The sequence below is a fragment of the Cherax quadricarinatus genome, chromosome 87 (assembly GCF_038502225.1).
Source record: "Cherax quadricarinatus isolate ZL_2023a chromosome 87, ASM3850222v1, whole genome shotgun sequence".
In the NCBI taxonomy this organism is placed as follows: domain Eukaryota; kingdom Metazoa; phylum Arthropoda; class Malacostraca; order Decapoda; family Parastacidae; genus Cherax; species Cherax quadricarinatus.
The window spans coordinates 13,176,777-13,190,477 of NC_091378.1; the positions used below are offsets into that span (position 1 = coordinate 13,176,777).

Below are 13,701 nucleotides of genomic sequence, written 5' to 3' on the forward strand. Positions count from 1 at the left end.
TTTTTCATTCCAGTAGTATGTTCAGGTGCCAGCACTGACCGAATTTTTCCCTTATAAGGAATATTGTGAAGTAGATTAGTCCATTTCAGACCCCCAAACATACATTCGCATAAACGCACTTACATAAATACACTTACATAATTGGTCGCATTTGGAGGTGATCGTTAAGCGGGGATCCACTGTATATATATATATATATATATATATATATATATATATATATATATATATATATATATATATATATATATATATATATATATATATATATATATATATATGTATGATACTGTATATATATACAGTGGACCCCCGGTATTCGATAAATCCGGTATTCGATGCATTATATCGCAAAAAATTTTCCTCGGTATTCGATTGAAAACCCAGTATTCGATACGATTAGTACGAGACGTGTCCACGCGTGGCCTGAACTGCCCCGTGTGTGCCAATGTTTACAAGCCAGCCAGTGTGCGCCTGTCTAAGGATACATTCGGTACATTCCATATTATCGCTGTGTTTGGTCTTGTTTCTGCAAAATAAGTCACCATGGGCCCCAAGAAAGCTTCTAGTGCCAACCTTTTGAGAAAAAAGTCGCTAATGACTTATGAAATGAAGAAAGAGATAATTGCAAAGTATGAAAGTGGAGTGCGTGTGTCGGAGCTGGTTAGGTTGTATAATAAACCCCAATCAACCATCTCTACTATAGTGACCACGAAAACGGCAATCAAGGAAACTGTTCTTGCAAAAGGTGCAACTGTGATTACGAAACAGCGACCGCAAGTGTTAGAAAATGCTGAGAGATTGTTATTGGTGTGGATAAATGAAAAACAGATAGCAGGAGATAGCATCTCTCAAGCGATCATTTGTGAAAAGGCTAGGCAGTTGCATGACGATTTGGTAAAGAAATTGCCTGTATCTAGTGGTGATGTGAGTGAATTTAAGGCCAGCAAAGGTTAGTTTGAAAGATTTAAGAATCGTAGTGGCATACATAGTGTGATTAGGCATGGTGAGGCTGCCAGTTTGGACCAAAAAGCAGCTGAAGAATATGTGAAGGAATTCAAGGATTACATAGACAGTGAAGACTTGAAACCTGAACAAGTGTTTAATTGAGACGAAACAGGCCTGTTTTGGAAGAAAATGCCAAGCAGGACCTACATTACTCAGGAGGAAAAGGCACTCCCAGGACATAAGCCTATGAAAGACAGGCTTACTCTTCTGATGTGTGCCAATGCTAGTGGTGATTGCAAAGTGAAGCCTTTATTGGTGTATCACTCTGAAACTCCCAGAGTGTTCAGGAAAAACAATGTCCTCAAGGCTAATTTGTGTGTGCTGTGGAGGGCAAACAGTAAGGCATGGGACACTAGGGACTTTTTCTATGACTGGTTACACCAAGCATTTGCCCCCACTGTGAAAAATTACCCAACTGAAAAGAAATTAGACATTAAGTGCCTCCTGGTATTAGACAATGCCCCTGGTCATCCTACAGACTTGGCAGAGCGACTTTCTGGGGACATGAGCTTCATTAGGGTCAAGTTTTTGCCTCCTAATACCACTCCTCTCCTGCAGCCCATGGACCAGCAGGTCATTTCCAACTTCAAGAAACTGTACACAAAAGCTATGTTTCAAAAGTGCTTTATAGTGACCACAGAAACTCAACTGACTCTAAAAGACTTTTGGAAGGATCACTTTAATATCCTCAATTGTATAAACTTTATAGGTAAGGCTTGGGAGGGAGTGACTAAGAGGACCTTGAACTCTGCTTGGAAGAAACTGTGGCCAGAATGTGTAGACAAAAGGGATTTTGAAGGATTTGAGGCTAACCCTGAGAATCCTATGCCAGTTGAGGAATCCATTGTGGCATTGGGGAAGTCCTTGGGGTTGGAGGTTAGTGGGGAGGATGTGGAAGAGTTGGTGGAGGACAGTGAAGAACTAACCACTGATGAGCTGATAGATCATCTTCAACAGCAAGAGGCCAGACCTGAGGAAACTGCTTTGGAGGAGGGGATAGAGAAATTGAAACGCTACACAATACTTCAAAGATTAAGGAAATGTGTGCAATGTGGCTTAAAGTGCAAACCTTTTTTGATGACAATCACCCAAACACAGCTATTGCAAGCCATGCTGGTGACTATTACACTAACAATGTTGTGAAACACTTTAGGACACTATGGACAGATATGTTGGGCGACAGAAATCCAGTGACTCTGATGCTGGTCCTAGTGGCATTAAAAGAAGAAGGGAAAAGGACTTGCTACCTCAAGTCCTAATGGAACGGGATTCCCCTTCTAAACACTAACACCTCTCCCCTCCTCCCATCCCATCAATCATCACCAGATCTTCATTAAAGGTAAGTGTCAATTATTTTATTGTTATTGTAATTATTCCATTGCATTAAACTTAATATTTCATGTAGCAAAATTTTTTTTTCATACTTTTGGGTGTCTTGCCCTGATTACAGTGGACCCCCGGTTAACGATTTTAATCCGTGCAAGAGGGGTAATTGTTATGCGAAATAATCGTTATGTGAATGAATTTTCCCCATAAGAAATAATGGAAATAAAATTAATCCGTGCAAGACACCCAAAAGTATGAAAAAAAAAATTTTACCACATGAAATATACATTTTCCCACACACAAAGAGAAGGATACATGCACAATAGTAGAGTAGTACATGCACAGTATATATTGTGCATGTACTAGTCTACTAAATGAAGAATAAATGACACTTACCTTTATTGAAGATGCAGCAATGACTGATGAGACACTGTGTCCTGGGAGTGCCTTTTCCTCCTGAGTACTGTAGGTCCTGTTTGGCATTTTCTTCCAGAACAGGCCTTATCACACTGTGTATGCCACTACGATTCTTAAATCTCTCAAACCAACCTTTGCTGGCTTTAAATTCACCAATATGAGCACTAGTTCCAGGCATTTTTCCCTGTTCACCTGGGTGTTAGTCGACTTGTGTGGGTTGCATCCTGGGAGACAAGATTAAGGACCCCAATGGAAATAAGTTAGACAGTCTTCGATGACACTGACTTTTTTGGGTTATCCTGGGTGGCAAATCCTCTGGGGTTAATTGTTTCTTGGTATTCTCAATAAGCCACACCAACAACGGTGCTACAGCAGCAGCAGCAGCTGACAGTGCAGCAGCAGCAGCAGCTGACAGTGCAGCAGCAGCAGCAGCTGTACCACCAATAGTAGCGATGGTTGATTGGGGTTTATTATACAACCTGGCCAGCTCGGAGACATGCACTCCACTTTCATACTTATCAATGATCTTTTTCTTCATCTCTATTGTAATTCTCACCCTTATTGCTGTAGGGTTGGCACTAGAAGCTTTCTTGGGGCCCATGGTCACTTATTTTCCAGAAAAAGCACCGAAAACACTGTAATAATACGAAATATTCCGATTGTATGCTTGGATGTTACCGCGGAGGCTGGCTGGTAAACAATGCCACCAGCGGAACATGTGAGCGTGGCTCAGGCCGCACATTGGACGCGTCTCGGACGAAAATCGGTAAGCGGGTTTTTAAGCGGTATGTGAGGCAAAATTTTTGCAATTAAAGTAAGCGGTATGCGAAATAATCGCTATGTGATGCCATCGTTATGCGGGGGTCCACTGTACATTACATCTTCCGAGGTCCCACTCCACACAGATCCTCCAAACTTATGAAGAGGAGGCTGACATAGAACATGGAGGGGTCCAAGGGACCACGAAGGCAAATCGTCGGGCCGTTTTGTATATAGAGCACACCAAGACACAACATCACATACCTTCCTGAACATCTCATGTTACCGAAGGTTGTCAACTACTGCCTCAACTCACATTTACATATACACTGACCCTCGTCACACTTTTGGCTCCGACTCGACTCCTTCACAGTCAAATGGCTGGTAGAGAGTACTCAGGCTCGCCAAGAGTTCACCACTGCAAAAACAACAAGGTCAGCACATGACAAACACTATGTACAAAGTACGCACCAGGCATCTACATGAAACATCTAGAGAGAGCATCAGTAACCACATTCTCTGAGCCTTTTATATTTTTGACTTCCAAATTAAAAGGCTGTAGGAACAGAGCCCATTTTAAGAGTCTGATTTTAGTCTCTATACACAGGAACAGGATGAAGAGATCCTGAGACATGTACAAATGCTGAATAGCCAGCCCCAAAATGAAAATTTTCTTTCCTGTGGTAAAATGTTGACATTTAAATTTAGAAGGTTGCTCATTGATAGTAACAGTTCTGCAACCTCTCGCAGTACAACAACAAACACCAAAGACATCTCTTTGCACCCAGGTTGGATACATTAAGTTTACACAAATACCATCACGTTCCATCTCACACACAAATTTTAAGCACACAATGAACACAATTTGCAATACACACATGAAAATGGTACTGGAACACAGGCCATGGAAATCACATCTTCCTGCCCCATGTTTTAGTTTATTTAAAATGTTTGCATCTCTTAGTGCATAAGTATCAATCTTTCTAATCCTGTAAACCTTAACTGTTAAATGTACTTTGTGGTAGTCAGTGTTTATGCCCAGGGTGCCATCTAATTTGGGAACCATGAAGCATGGGAATGCCCACTGACTCTCACTAAGCACTACAAACTGGAAGAATTTCACTTCTTCCTCCATATCCAATTTTTCATACAGATTTTTCCCACACAAAAATTGTTGAATTGGCTCAGCTTCCTTAACAATTTCCTCATGGAGTTTCAACTTTTCCCCATTACTGACATCCCAAACTTTTATAAGGTTCCAAAGTGGCTGAGCCAACTCTCCAACATTTTTCTCATTAAACCCAAGGATGCATTTCCCAAAATCTTTTACACACATGTTATTTCCTAAATATGCTTTTGCTATTTCATACAGATTACTGTTTTGCAGCCCTTTACATTCCATTAAAATGCTGGTCTCTCTGAATTTTTTATATAACTTCAAACCCTTTAACCGGTTACTGTGTACACTATACTCATTTTCTTCCTGCTCAGGTGTGTGGGTTTTATATCTAACCCCTGGGAACTTCCCCCACAACATGTTCAGCTCACAGCAACTTGCCATACAGATTTTCACATGAATTGGCTCCAGTATCAGCACTTCCTCTACAGACTCCAGAGCATTATGGTCCCACATCATCATCCTGGTCTGGTTGATGGGCACGTTCACTGGTACCATCCACCTCATACGAGCCAAACAGTGTCTGAAACTGAGAAAAAGCTCCGAGGGGGGAGCATCACCATCCTCCCCAAGCCAATGGCTCAGAGATTCCAGAGTGCTTCCCCACTCAGCAAATACAAAGAAAGGGATCCTCTCATCCCAGTTGTTAGTACTGTCTATACCATAGGCTTGCATCATTGTCTTGAGGGTTTGATGTAATTTCTCTATTTCCCCTTGAGATGGAGAGTGATACACAGTTGAACACTGAGGCTCTGCTTTTAATCCCTTCAAAACATTTCTAAAAGACTTTGAGGTAAAGTTAGGCCCTTGGTCTTTTTGCACTGCTTGAGGAAAACCAACATGGAAAAAGAACTTCATCAAAACCCTTAGGACTACATGAGCTGTTATCTTATGTAGAGGGACTGCTTCCAGGTACCTGGTGTGGAGCAAATATTTGTGAGTAAATAATCATTTCTCAGTTTGGTCCTTGGAAATGGACCAAGTACATCTACTACCAGCTTGCTGAAGGGTTCACCTGGCGCTGAAATAGACTGAAGGGGAACAGGTTTAATACTTCGACTAGGTTTCCCTATAAACTGAGAGACATGATAGGTCTCAATATACTCTCTGACAGTCTCCCACAGCTGAGACCAGAAGAAATGCCTGGAAACCTTGGACATCACCACCTGGGGACAAAACCCTTGTTCTCCTTCCATCGATACTGCAAACAGAGGTGAATTCTTTGTAAGAGTTTCCTCCCTGAAATGAAAACACTTATTTAACTGTAAAATCTCTTCCTCAGCAACAGCGACATTTTCCTGCACAGAAATTAATTGCACCCTAATAGGTGCAGCCTCTCTCACACTATTTAACTGATCCATTCTCCAATCATGCTCAGCTCTGGCTGGAACATCCTTTTCTTCAGTTGACTGCAGTTCAACATCAGAAAGCAGAGTTACCAACCTTAAGCCCTCACCATCCTCATGAGAAATATCATGAAGACTGTTGGTAGCATGATCATGAGCCATACTTCTCATGGTGGAACCATCAGGGAGAAGGTCTGGCAGAGTTTTCCTAGCCATTTCCTCCCAACATTTGGGACTTGGTTTCCCCCAAACTAGTTGTTCCTCACTGTCTAACAGGCCCATAACATTATTCCCTAATAAGAGATCGACCCCTTCGAAGGGAATTTCATCTGAGATACCTACAGGGAGATAGCCAACTTGGTATGCAGATTCTACCCATAATTTGTGTACAGGTGTCCTTATGGTTGAACCCGTAATACCCTTCAACAATATATCTACCCCAGTATAGGTATCCTTAGACACTGGCAGCACTCCAGCACATAGCAAAGAGTAGGTGCTACATCCATCTCTCAAGGACAATATGTTCTCAACTCTGCCTACATCCTTTTGCAAACCAACTGTGGACCTACTAGAAAATATACACATCCTGGGGTCTAGATCCAAAGGTTCCTCCTCACCTTGCCTTGAAGACCTAATGCAGGCAACTGGATGTATCTCTGCAGTTAGGGTCCCCTGGGATGGGTCCTCCCTTTCCTGATCTTGCCGTCTTGACCAGCAAAACTTTTGTGTGTGTCCAGTTTTGTTACAGTAGTAACAGATAAAACTCTTAAAGGTATTTTTACCATTTGGTGTAGGACTGGTACTGTTTACTCGAGGACCTGAAACATTATCTGATTGTCTAGGTAAACTTTGAACTCCAGCTGACTTACCTTTTCCTTCTATTTTAGAGGGCACCTCAGCCTTCATTTGTCCCTGAAAATTCTTGTCCCACTTACCTTTATGACCATAGGACTTGGAATAAGGTTTAGAACGAGTGGGGAAATTTTCAGAAGCAGCATGACTGTTTTTACTTACCAATTCCCTGCGAGCCAAGAATCTGTCACCTAGATCCAGTGCTTCTGAAAGATTATCTGGGTTTTTGTCCTCCAGATACTCTCTGAGGTCAACAGGGATTGTATTGTACAATTCCTCATGAACCATCAGATCTACTAATTTGTTATAGCCTTTATTAACTCCTTTGGAACAAACCCATTTCTTAAAAAGGAACAATTTCTCATTCCCAAACTCTGTTAAGGTCTGCCCATCCTGAAATTTTTGATTTCTGAACTTTTGTCTATATTTCTCAGGTATCATTTGGTAGGCAAGCAATACTTCCTCTTTAATCTTATCATAATCAGAAAAAATTTGCGCCTCCAGAGTCTCTACTCTCTGGAATCCTTTACCTACAAGTTGTGTGCAAACTAGGGTAGCCCACTTCTGTTTGGGCCATCCCTGCTCCAGAGCAGTCTTCTCAAAAAAAGAAAAATATCTATCTGGGTCACTCTCTGTAAACTTAGGGACAAATTTTGCAGCTTTAGTTATGTTAAAGTACTGCTCAGGCTCTTGTTCTGAACCTCCTAACCTTTGACATTCTTCCTCCTTAGCTTTCATTAAATTCATTTGAGCCTCTAGTATTGCTAATTTCAGTCTCATTCTCTCCATTTCCATATCACCTGGAGTAGGTGATTCCTCATGTTCACTGTTACCAGGCGTGTTTACTGATGAATTATTACCTTCATCCCTGAAGCCTAAAAAGTTTAAAGACTCATCTTCTGACATAGTTTTTATCTTTAAACACTTGCTTCCCTCTTACAGTATCAGTGGACAAAGTTTTCCCACAGGCACATAAACTAACACAAATTGAATGTAAACTATGCACATAGCACTTACCATAACCACAACAGAAATGTGTTACTCAACCTTTCTCCCACCTTAGGAGAAAAACAACCAGTAAACTAATATATGAAAACAACACTTCCACTGACACCACCTTGGTAAATCGCCTACCAGAAACATGCAACTGTTATTACCCCATACCAGCATATATAGTTCAAAGAATGTTTAGAGTTATTTTAACAGTCAAATAACTCTCCCGGTCAAGCTCCCATGTTACGTTGGTTTGTCCCTTATTACTTTGATAGTAAGGTTCTCACTACATGTTCTAGTGTGGGGTAGCTTTTTACTTAATGGCCTTATCTGTCTAGGGGTAATACATCATGGCTGATCATCTTGAGTGTCTCTGATATCTTTTCACCAGCCCTCTTCACAGGTTATGTAAACTACTCCTATAAAAATATAACTGTATTCTAAATAGATATGTACAGAAGATACAATCACAGCCTCACATATTCAAAACAAAAATCTACACACTCCTTAGCTGTTCTCCCACATGGTGCATCTCAGCAACTTTGTCTTTCTCTCTTCTTGACTAACTTTGGGCTAACCAGTGTTTTGACACACTTTATTCACCCTGGGTATGGTGGCCACAACTTAAGTTATAAAAACTCATCCCTGGAGTACACATAATGCCCCAAAAAGATAGAAAAAAGGACCCAGAGGTCCTGCCACCTCCATGTCAACAAAAGAAGAGAGAGAGAGGGAGGGGGAGGAGCCTAGCTAAGCTCCTCCCACACCCACCAAAACAAAAGACTGTTGCCAAGCACAATTCTCCAGTTACCACAATTCTACCACACCTTAATTTTACTTTTACAAAAAGAAATACAACTTCATAAACTACTCATTTAAATGGTGTGTTTGTGTGTCTATAGTATAACCTATTATATTGAGAAAAAATGCTTGACCCAGCTGCCTCTCAGTCCTAAGGGTGATCAGTCCTTATGACATTTAGAGCTAAGTCCCCATCAATTCAATATAGTTAGGTATTCCAGAGTAACTGTTACTTATAAATACATGTTGGGTCCTTTAGCCCCATAACAACCCTCGATCAATGATTTTAATCCATTCCAGAGAGCTTGTCCTTAGCCGAATTTATTGTTAGCCGAATAAATTTTCTCCATAAGAAATAATGCAAATCCAATTAATCCGTTCCAGACAGCCAAAAGTATTAAAAAACACACAATTTTTTTTACATGAAATATACATTTCCCTACAAAGAAAACAATGAGACATGCACAATAAATACATAAATACTAAAATGACACTTACCTTTATTGAAGAGTATTGATGAGTGATAAGACACTGTTTTTCTTGAACACACTGGGGTTTTCAGAGTGATACATGAGTAAAGGCTTTACTTTGCAATCCCCACTAGCATTACAACTAAACATGAGAGTTAGCCTGTCTTTCATAGGCTTGTGTCCTGGGAGTGCCTTTTCCTCCTGGGTAATGTAGGTCCTTTTTGGCATTTTCTTCCAGAACAGGCCTGTTTCGTCACAATTGAACACTGGTTGAGGTTGGAATTTTTCAGCTTTGCCATGCCTTATCACACTGTGTATGCCACTATGATTCTTAAATCGCTTAACCCAACCTTTGCTGGCCTTAAATTCACCAATATGAGCACTAGTTCCAGGCATTTTTTCCTGTTCACCTGGGTGTTAGTCGACTGGTGTGGGTCTCATCCTGGGGGACATGATTAAGGATTCCAGTGGAAATAAATTAGACAGTCCTCGATGATGCACTGACTTTCTTGGGTTATCCTGGGTGGCTAACCCTCTGGGGTTAATTGTTTCTCGTTAAGCCACACCAACAACACTCTCCATATCTTCAAGTAGTACAACTGACGGTGGTGCAGCAGCAGCTGATGGTGGTGCAGCAACAGCTGATGGAGGTGCAGCAGCAGCAGCTGATCGTGGTACAACAGCAGCTGATCATGGTACAGCAGCAGCTGATGGTGGTACAGCAGCAGCTGATAGTGGTGCAGCAGCAGCTGATGGTGGTGCAGCAACAGCAGCAGCTGACCGTTGTACAGCAGCAGCTGACGGTGCAGCAACAGCTGACTGTTGTACGATAGTGTATTTCGATAGTATTTCTCACCCTTTTTACCACAGGGTTGGCACTAGAAGCTTTCTTTGGGCCCATGGTGGCTTATTTAGCAGTTACAAGCACTAAAAACAATGAAATAATACAAAATATATCACATGTATGCATGGAACCGTCCACCCTGGCTTTTAAACAGTGGCACACTAGCTTAAGGCAGGGCAGCTGAAGCACTCAGGCTGGATGGACAGGCGGACGCGTTCGGGATGAATGTCCTTACCCGAGTTTTTCACCGTTGGTCGAGCCAATATTTTTACACAGAAATGCATCATTACCCAATTTTATCATTAGTTGATGCCATCGTTGGTCGAGAGTCCATTGTATTTCTGAGTGAGCGGCATTCGCCGATGTTGCCATAAGTGGTTCACTATCTGTCAACTTCACGTCTCTGTATCTCAGTAAGTATTGATTGCAAACAAAAATATTTTCTTTTAAAACAATCGGAAAAATATTCTTAAGATTTTGTTAACCCCTTGACTGTTCAACCCCCAATCCTGAGGTGTCTCCTGGTGTTGCAAAATTAAAAAAAAAGAAATATTTTTTCTTATGAAATGATAGAGAATCTTTTCCCGATTGTAAAAACACCAAAAAAACGAAATTTGATGGAAAACTGACGGAATTACGCTCTCGCGAAGTTAGCGACCTCTGCGATATTTACAAATCAGCGATTTCACCCACTTTGAGTCCTATTTTCAGCTAATTCCATTATTCCAGTCAACCAAACTCATAGCTATTTCTTCAGAACTCCATTTTTTCTATCGATTGAGTACAAGAAACTGCCCATTTACCGATTTCAACTACCCAATAACATGGTCAGAAATTTGCAATTTGGCCAGTTTCACGAAAATTAAAAAATATGACAATTTCAAAATAAGGACCAGAATGAACAATGCAGACATTCCTGGCTCTAAAATAACATTTTCTTTGTTCATCAGTCATGTCTCCAGGACCCTGTGATATTACTCTTGCTTTTTATTTTGAAATTTTATTCAAACAAAAAATAGAAGATTTACTGTTATGCAGACTACTCCAATATTGTAATAATTGTAAAAATTACATCAACCCATTCATGACTGTATATTAGAATGGCTAGTTGGACATTTATTGGACAATGGCATCATTTGTCTACTTTTGAACATCGGCAAAAATCAAACATTTCCCGTATTTTGTGCTCCATTTCCAGGTTCTTTTTGTAGTAAAATCAATCAAAATCACCTCTATTTCTATAATATATTTTCCATTCTATCAAATGAGACCAAGAAAATGAGAATACAACCATAAATACTATACGAAAATAGACCACAAAGTCGGCATTTTAATTAAAAAAAATGGTCAGTTTTTTTTTTCTCATTATGCACTGCATGCTCCAGGATTTTTTTGATATGGTGTACACTGACCACACAGACCCATTCTCTCACATGTGGGCCTACCAGCTTTCTCCTGCTTGATTTGAAGCCGCTAGAATTTATGAGTATATATACGTCAAACACAGTACCTCGTAAGACGTATATATATGGCCACGACAGTCAAAGGTTTTTTTTTTTTTTTTTTTCGAATATTTTTTGACAGCAGGTATGTTATCAGAGGTCTCAACAATGAAAGGGTTAAATACTGTTTCACTTCACATTATAATTTCCTTACATGAATAACCCACACATAAAAGAAACTTATGACGATGTTTTGGTCCAACTTGGACGATTAACTATTCACACACTAACTAATGGTCCAGATTGGGCTGAAACGTCATCTTAAGTTTCTTTTTCCTATGTGCAGGTTATTTGTGCATTGTTCCATTCACAGAATTGTGCCTTTTTGTTCTTTATAATTTCCTTGTACATATAGGTACAGGAGGGCCCCACTTATACGGCAGGTTAGGTTTCAGGCTACCGCCGTAAAGCGGAAACCGCTGTAAAGTGGAACACCCTTTTTTTCCACTTATAAATGCATACAAACACTAGATAACAAGTTTACACTAACATATATTAAGTTAGCAATAGAACCAGGCATCAAAAAACAATAAAAAAGTACAATACACACATAGTGCACTCATTACTTACCTTAAAATATTTATAGTCTTAATCTAGGGTGAGACAAGTAGTATTTATTGTAAGAAATCAAGTGTGGTATGTATGGTGTCAGCCAGGCTACCATACCAGGCCACCCCACCCACACATACTATTCTAGGATATTTAAGCATCCCAGAGCGATAAAATGTATTTACAGTTCACTCATTACTTACCTTAAAATATTTGTAGTCTTAATGTAGGGTCAGGAGTAAGTAAATGAGATAAAACGAATAAATGAGAGAGAGAGAGAAAGAATGAGTACATGAGAGGGGACAGGCGCAGAGTTATGTAAACAAACCAGGCGAACGTAAGTTTTGTAAACAAACGAAGTGTACACGTCTGGTTTGTGTACAAGTTACATTGTGTACAGGTTGTCTCTACATTGATACGGTAGAATTAATAAAGAAGAACACTCCCATTCTCATGTAACATCATTTTGAGAAGAAATGAAGCTCTGAGTGAAGGCAATGGAAATAAGTCACACTGACTTTTTTGGGTTATCCTAGGTTCTCTACACGTATGTTGTTATGTATGATAATCTATGTAACTGTATTTGTGTATACCTGAATAAACTTACTTACATACATACGAAAGGAATAATTTTCTACAGTTACCCCCAGTAACACATTTTCTCTTATGTTAGATTAGAGAAAATGTTATTCTTGCCATCACTTGTACAAGTTATGTAGCTCCCACATCTTATATTTATGTTTATTTATTCTATTGTGGGGTGTATTTATCATCTTTTTATGTTATGTATCGTGTTTATTATATAATTTTGAAAAAAATATCATGGATGGATTAATGAAAATGTGTATATTAACGTAATATACGACATTTAATGAGACTCGGTGAGTATTGTTATTATTATTATCATTTCTAATATGGCGTCACTTGTGCAAGTCGTCTGCTACCACATCTCACATTTATGTTTATTTATTCTACTGTGGGGTGTATTTATCTTATTTATATGTTATGCATCGTGTTTATTATATAATTTTGAAAAAAATATCATGGATGGATTAATGAAATTGTGTATATTACCGTAATATACGACATTTAATGAGACTCGGTGAGTATTGTTATTATTATTATTATCATTTCTAATATGGCGTCACTTGTGCAAGTCGTCTGCTACCACATCTCACATTTATGTTTATTTATTCTACTGTGGGGTGTATTTATCTTATTTATATGTTATGCATCGTGTTTATTATATAATTTTGAAAAAAATATCATGGATGGATTAATGAAAATGTGTATATTAACGTAATATACGACATTTAAATGACTCGATGATTATTATTATCATTACTAATATGACGTCTGGAGACATAAGACACTTACCAATTTTAATGTGTACCTGCATGCCAGCACAGTATGTAAGTTTATTTAGGTACAGGTATACATAAGTATAATTATCAGAGTATATATAAAATATGAAATAACTTTTAAAAACATTTGAAATTTTGGAGTTTCCAGACAAAATGGAGAGACTTAGTGCTTACTGAGCTCATGGAGAATGTAAACAAACAGGGTGGGGCACGGTGACCGTATTAGAAAGTCAGGTGGGGGGAGCCGTATAGCGAGTTTTGGTCATAATTTGAAATGTCCGTATTAGTGGAAC

The 13,701-nt window shown here is 39.5% G+C and overlaps 1 protein-coding gene across 1 annotated transcript in view; it reads left to right on the forward strand.

The window, feature by feature from the left end:
- LOC128703846 (lipid droplet-regulating VLDL assembly factor AUP1) overlaps positions 1-13,701 on the forward strand; it is a 168,237-nt gene that overhangs the window by 9,790 nt on the left and 144,746 nt on the right. The window lies entirely within an intron of this gene.